This window comes from Chiloscyllium punctatum, chromosome 10, assembly GCF_047496795.1.
Source record: "Chiloscyllium punctatum isolate Juve2018m chromosome 10, sChiPun1.3, whole genome shotgun sequence".
NCBI lineage: Eukaryota > Metazoa > Chordata > Chondrichthyes > Orectolobiformes > Hemiscylliidae > Chiloscyllium > Chiloscyllium punctatum.
This window is the reverse complement of record NC_092748.1, coordinates 60,858,115-60,864,114: the sequence shown is the minus strand read 5'-3', so window position 1 is coordinate 60,864,114 and position 6,000 is coordinate 60,858,115.

Here is a 6,000-nt window from a genome sequence, read left to right as displayed (position 1 = left end):
CCAGGATGGTGTGTTGCCTCCTTGGGATCAGGGTTAGGGATGTTACTGAATTGCTGCAGGGCACCTGAAAGGGGAGGGTGATAAGGCCGAGGTCATGCTACACATTGGTACCAATGATGCAGGTAGAATGAGGGATGAGGTCTTGCAAAAGTTGTAATCTCTGGATTATTCCCGATGCCCCATTCTAGTGAGTACAGAAGTGAGAGAATTGGGCAGATGAATGCATATCTCAGACTTTGGTGCAAGAGAGAGGCTTTTGAAATGCCCTTTTAAAACAGAGATATGGAGGAATTTCTTCTCTCAGAAGGTAGTAAATCTGTGGGATTTTTTACCACAATGGGCTATAGAGGCTGGGTCATTTAAATATATCCTAGGCTGAGATAGATAGATTTTAAATTGGCAACAGAATCACCGGTTATGGGGAAAAAGGCAGAAAAGTGAAGTTGAGGATTATCAGATCAGTAATGATCTCATTGGATGTCAGAGCAGAGCCAATGAGCTGAGTGGCCTATTTCTGGCCCTACGTCTTATGATCCTCTGGACTGATATGAGGTTGCCATCATATGCACATGCCATTGGTCAGGAATCCTGGAAATAATATGGTACAGCGGCGAGCCAATCAAAAAGCTATTAACAGACAGGCTGCACTGATTTATTCATTTCCCCTATGTGTCTGGAACCCCTGCTCCAAGTACATCAGGAACTTAGCACACAGACAATGGACTTGTTTTTAAGTGTTGACTGGAGCAAACCAAAGCTCCCACAGCCCTCTCTGCACACATAACTCATCTTCCATTGATTCAAAAATGTATTTACATTTACTTCAAAACTTCAGGATTTTCTGCCTTAACTGTTCCTGCAATAAAGAATTTCACTTACCCTCGCTCCTCTCCTTTAATTATTATGACCTCTTACAGTTGACTGTCCAACCAGAGCAAATCAATTTTCCTTAATATCAAAGTCTTTATAATTTTAAAATCTCCCATTGCATTTCTTCTTAGCTTTCTCTGATCCAGTTGTAATAGATTCAATTTCTTAAGTCTCTTCACATAATTATAGTCTCCAATCCTCAGTACATCCTGATGAATCTGTGTTGTATACTCGTTGTGAATATTATTACTTCCCTATATCGGAAGGGCAAAAAAATCATACAATGCTTTAGACAAAGTTTTCTTTATCAATTTATAATACTTTTTGATTATAAAATACAAAAGTTATTGTCTTTTCAATGGATTTTCCAACAGCTCACAAACTCACTCAATTACAGATTTCAATTTGTGAATCTTGCTGTATATCCACAACTTTGAGCACTTTTCTATTTGAGAGTAAACAGTTATTCCTAGTCCATTTTTCTAAAATATGCTATTGCAATTATGGCATTAATCCACAGTAAATTACATCTGCCTATTCTACCAACTTGCTTATCATGCTAAAGAGTGTTACAGTCCTCCTTACTATTAATGAATAGCTACTTTCTCTTAACAACAACTTTAAGGATTCTATTCCATATTTCCAAGTAAAATTCTCCACATCATCACACATTGCTTTGTAAGCCAAGCATAAAAGGAAAGTTGAGAGAAACTTTTACTGTCTGAAACAATAAATTTTTACTATCTGAAAAATATGGATACTGAGAGGCATAATATAGAATGAAAAATTGTAAAAATTGTCAAAATATTTTAGTTTTTTTCAAAAAGTACCTGTCTTGTCTATGTTCAATTTTTATTGCATTCTCTTATCTTAATGATTGTACACTGAGGAGAATATTATTTTGAATGTATTTTCTTGCTGTAATTTAGCTCCTCTCCTAAATAAACTTGATAAACCATCAAGAGAGTCAGTTGAGCTACAAACAAAGTATTTTCACTGTTTGCTAAGACTTTAGGAGTTTCTTGAAGCTGTGTGTGAAAGATCTAATATATGAAGAAAGACCAATAGGAAACGATCCTAAACAGACATATAGAGATCTACAAATTTTATAAGGAAATGGTAAAAAAGGAATTTGGAACACTATTTCTAATTGTACGCAGAAGGAGGTGATACAGGGTCAAAACTTACAAAAGGTAAATTTAAGATTGATAGGAAGGCCTTTTTTACCCAAAAGGCAATCAATATGTGGAACAGACTTTCAGGTACAGCAGTGGGGTGTAATATTGAAGGATTAAATGTTGCAATGAAAGGAAGATGATCGGTAAATGTTAGAAAAGCAGGAGTGAAACTCATTTATGCAGCATATTGTTACAGCCTGGAATGTACTTAGGCTAGGAGGGACTGAGGTGAAAATCATTGCAAATTTCAGAAAAGATAATCATTTGAAGGAGAGGACTATGGAAACTGGGTACAGCAGTGGAATTCCTCCTGGATCATTCTAGAAAGAGCTAGCATAGAGTTATTTATTTAGGTAAAGAGTGATCAAGAGGTTCTACAAACAGTGGTTAACATCATAACAATGAGGTGCTTCAATAGGAAGACACTGGTGGGCCGGTGAATGTGATATTCTAAAGCGATGTGGTCACTTAGCTGAAGGGTTCACTTCATTTAAGTGTATCTTAAGATCCTATTTTTAAATTCTACAGATGCTGTTTATGACAGGATGATTATGTATCTTTCAGGGTGCATGCTTTGAATTGTTGTCAGTTACTACCACAACAATACAGGATATCATGGAGCAGAGATTACACATTAAAGTTATTGAACTAGTAGTATGACTGAACTAGTAATCAATCAGAGAACCAGAATAATAATCCAGAGACATGAGATCAAACTTCACTATGGCAGTTTGTAAATTTGAAAAGTGTTAATTAAATATGTTTGAAATAAAATATTGGTTTCATAATTATGACTGTTGAGTTATTAGATTTTTGAATTTGGACTTTTTTCATGCTGTCAAATAGGTATTGCCTTAAAGTCTTTGTTCAACAATAATGGCAAAAACCACATGACTATGGCAAGTCACAGTGTACTGAGTACTTACCCAAATAATACTTTCAAAAATAGCAGTGCACTGCAGTGAGGTCACAGAAAATGATGAAAAATGATCCTAAGACTCAGAGCTCAATGTTCACACAGAACTGAACTATTTTCACAAAGAAGAAATGGAAAACCTGATATGGGGTTTAGAATGATGAGAAGTTAAGCTGCACAAAAGCAAATCATGATTAAGTAAAAATGAAGAAAGCAGTCTGACCCATTTAGTTCGCCTTTCTGTGTGAAATACCTGTTTCCAACATTTAACACAACAACATTTGTGAAATATTGAAAGCCATACTAGACAACAATTACTGAAAGGAAAAATTAATTATTAGCATTAGCCTTGAAGTTAGTTTTGCCATTTTGAAACTATAATATCTATGTCCTCAAATTATGCTTTTATCTTTTTTGTTCAGATAAAACTTTTCTACTCTATTTGGGAATTTGCATAACTTTTTAAGGACTCTTTTAATTCAAATCACATCCTATGATGGAAGAAGTTTGTTTTTTAAATCCCCATAACCCATTCCTGTTATAGTGGGTACCAGGTTTAAAAATTAGAGTCAGGAATCTTAGATCTTCAAGGATTTGGGAAAGCTGCCAATGTAACAAATCTCATGCAAGGTTAGAGATGACAGTATAGCTGCATAGCTAGAGAATTACCGAGCATTAGTTCTCTTCTTGTTTCCATATCATTACCTTTTCAGTGGCCAAGGATCTATCCTCGGTCCTAATCTCTTTCTCAGTTACATGATTCCACTTGAGGACATCATCCAAAAACCTATCAGGTTCACATGCACTTAGCTCCACTCCACTTCACCAATACCTGTTGAATCCACCTGTATCTTTGATCTGTCAAATTACGTGTCTGACATCCTGGAGTGGATGAGCAGAAATTTCCTCTATTAAATATAGGGCAGAATGGATCCATTGTCTTTGGCTCTCACAAACTCATAGACTTGCCCGGCCATCAACATTGTTCTTCTTCTTGGCAACTGTCTGAATCTGAACCAGATCATTCACAACCTTTATACTATGTTGGATGTCAAAGCCTGAGTTCTGGCTACATAGGTCCTCTGTCACCAAGACTGACTACTCCCCCCTCCATCATGTCACCTAACTGCCCCTGCCTCAACCCTGCCGCATCTCATTCAGACGTTTGTTATGGCTTGGCTTAAGTACAAAGGATGCACAGAACAGATTCAAGCCAATTGGGCTGACCAACCCATGGGGGTGCTTATGTCTACTTGAGCCTTCTATCATCTTCTGGATTAGTGGTGCTGGAAGAGCACAGCAGTTCAGGCAGTATCCAAGGATGCTGCCTGAACTGCTGTGCTCTTCCAGCACCACTAATCCAGAATCTGGTTTCCAGCATCTGCAGTCATTGTTTTTACCTTCTATCATCTTACCTGTCATCATAACTCTCTACTTCCTTCTCGCTCATACACAAGTCTAACCTCCCCTTAATACATTTATGCTGCTCAACTATTCCCTGTGGTAGTGAGTTCCACATTCTTGCCATACATTGTGCAACAAAATTTCTTCCAAATTCCCTACTGAATTTCTGGTGACTAACTTATTGGTGGCCACCCTCACAAGGTGAAATATTTGTTATCCATGTTTTTGAAATCATTTATAACCTTAAAGACCTCTTTGATTTTCCCTCAATCATTTTTTTCACATGAGGAAACAGCCCACTGATCAATTATTTCCTATATTAGAGGTGTCACTGATTTTCCATTATTTTTGTTTTATAGAGTCATGGAGCTATAGAGACATACAGCACGGAAACAGACCCGTCAGTCCAATCTGTCCATGCTGACTAGATGCCTGGATAAATCTAGTCCCATTTGCCAACATTTGGCCCATATCCCTCTCAACCTTTCCTAATCATGTACCCATCCAGATGCCTTTTAAATGTAATTGTACCAGCTCCTACACTTCCTCTGGCAGCTCATTTCATACACTCACCACCCTCTGCGTGAAAACATTATCCCTTAGGTCCCTTCTAAATCTTTCCCCTCTTACCTTAAACCTATGTCCTCTAGTTTTGGACTCCCACACTCCAGGGGAAAAGAGCTTGCCTATTTATCCTATCCATGCCTCTCATGACTTTATAAACCTCTATAAGGTCATCCCTCAGTCTCCAACACTCCAGGGAAAATAGCCCCAGTCTATTCAACCTCTCCAACATTCTTGTAAGTCTTATCTGAACCCTTCCAAGTTTCACATAGGAGGGGGACCAGAGTTGCACACAATATTCCAAGCGTGGACTAACAGATGTCCTGTCCTGTAACCGATGTCCTAACCTATGACCTCACAACTCATATACTCAGTGCTCTGACCAATAAAGGAAAGCATACCAAAAGCCTTCTTCGCTATCCGATCTACCTGTGACTGCACTTTCAGTGAACTATGAACCAGTATTCTAAAGGTCCCTTTGTTCAGCAACACTCCCCATGACCTTACAATTAAGTGTATAGTCCTGCTCTACTTTGCCTTTCCAAAATGCAGCACATCACATTTATCTAAATTAAACTCCATCTGCCACTCCTCAGCCCATTGGCCTATCTGAGCAAGATCCCGTTGTACTCTGAGGTAACCTTCTTTGCTGTCCACTATATACCTCCAATGTTGGTGTCATCTGCAAACTGACTAACTATACTTCCTATGTTCACATGCAAGTCATTTATATAAATGATGAAAAACAGTGGACCCAGCATTGATCCTTGTGGTACACCACTGGTCACAGACCTCCAGTCTGACAAGCAACCTTCCACCATCACCCTCTGTCTTCTATCTTCAAGCCACTTCTGTATCCAAATGCTTAGTTCACCCTGTATTCCATGATATCTAACCTTGCTACCCAGTCTGGTAAAAATTGCAGATGGAATTCCTTTATTCCAATCATCTGGATAGTCTTGTCTATAACCATCAACAAGATCCTTACTGTCTGATGCCACCTTTCTAGCACTCCCTGCAATTCTGGATAGTATGCAGTAGATTTGAATTGTTTTACTCCAAGCTGTC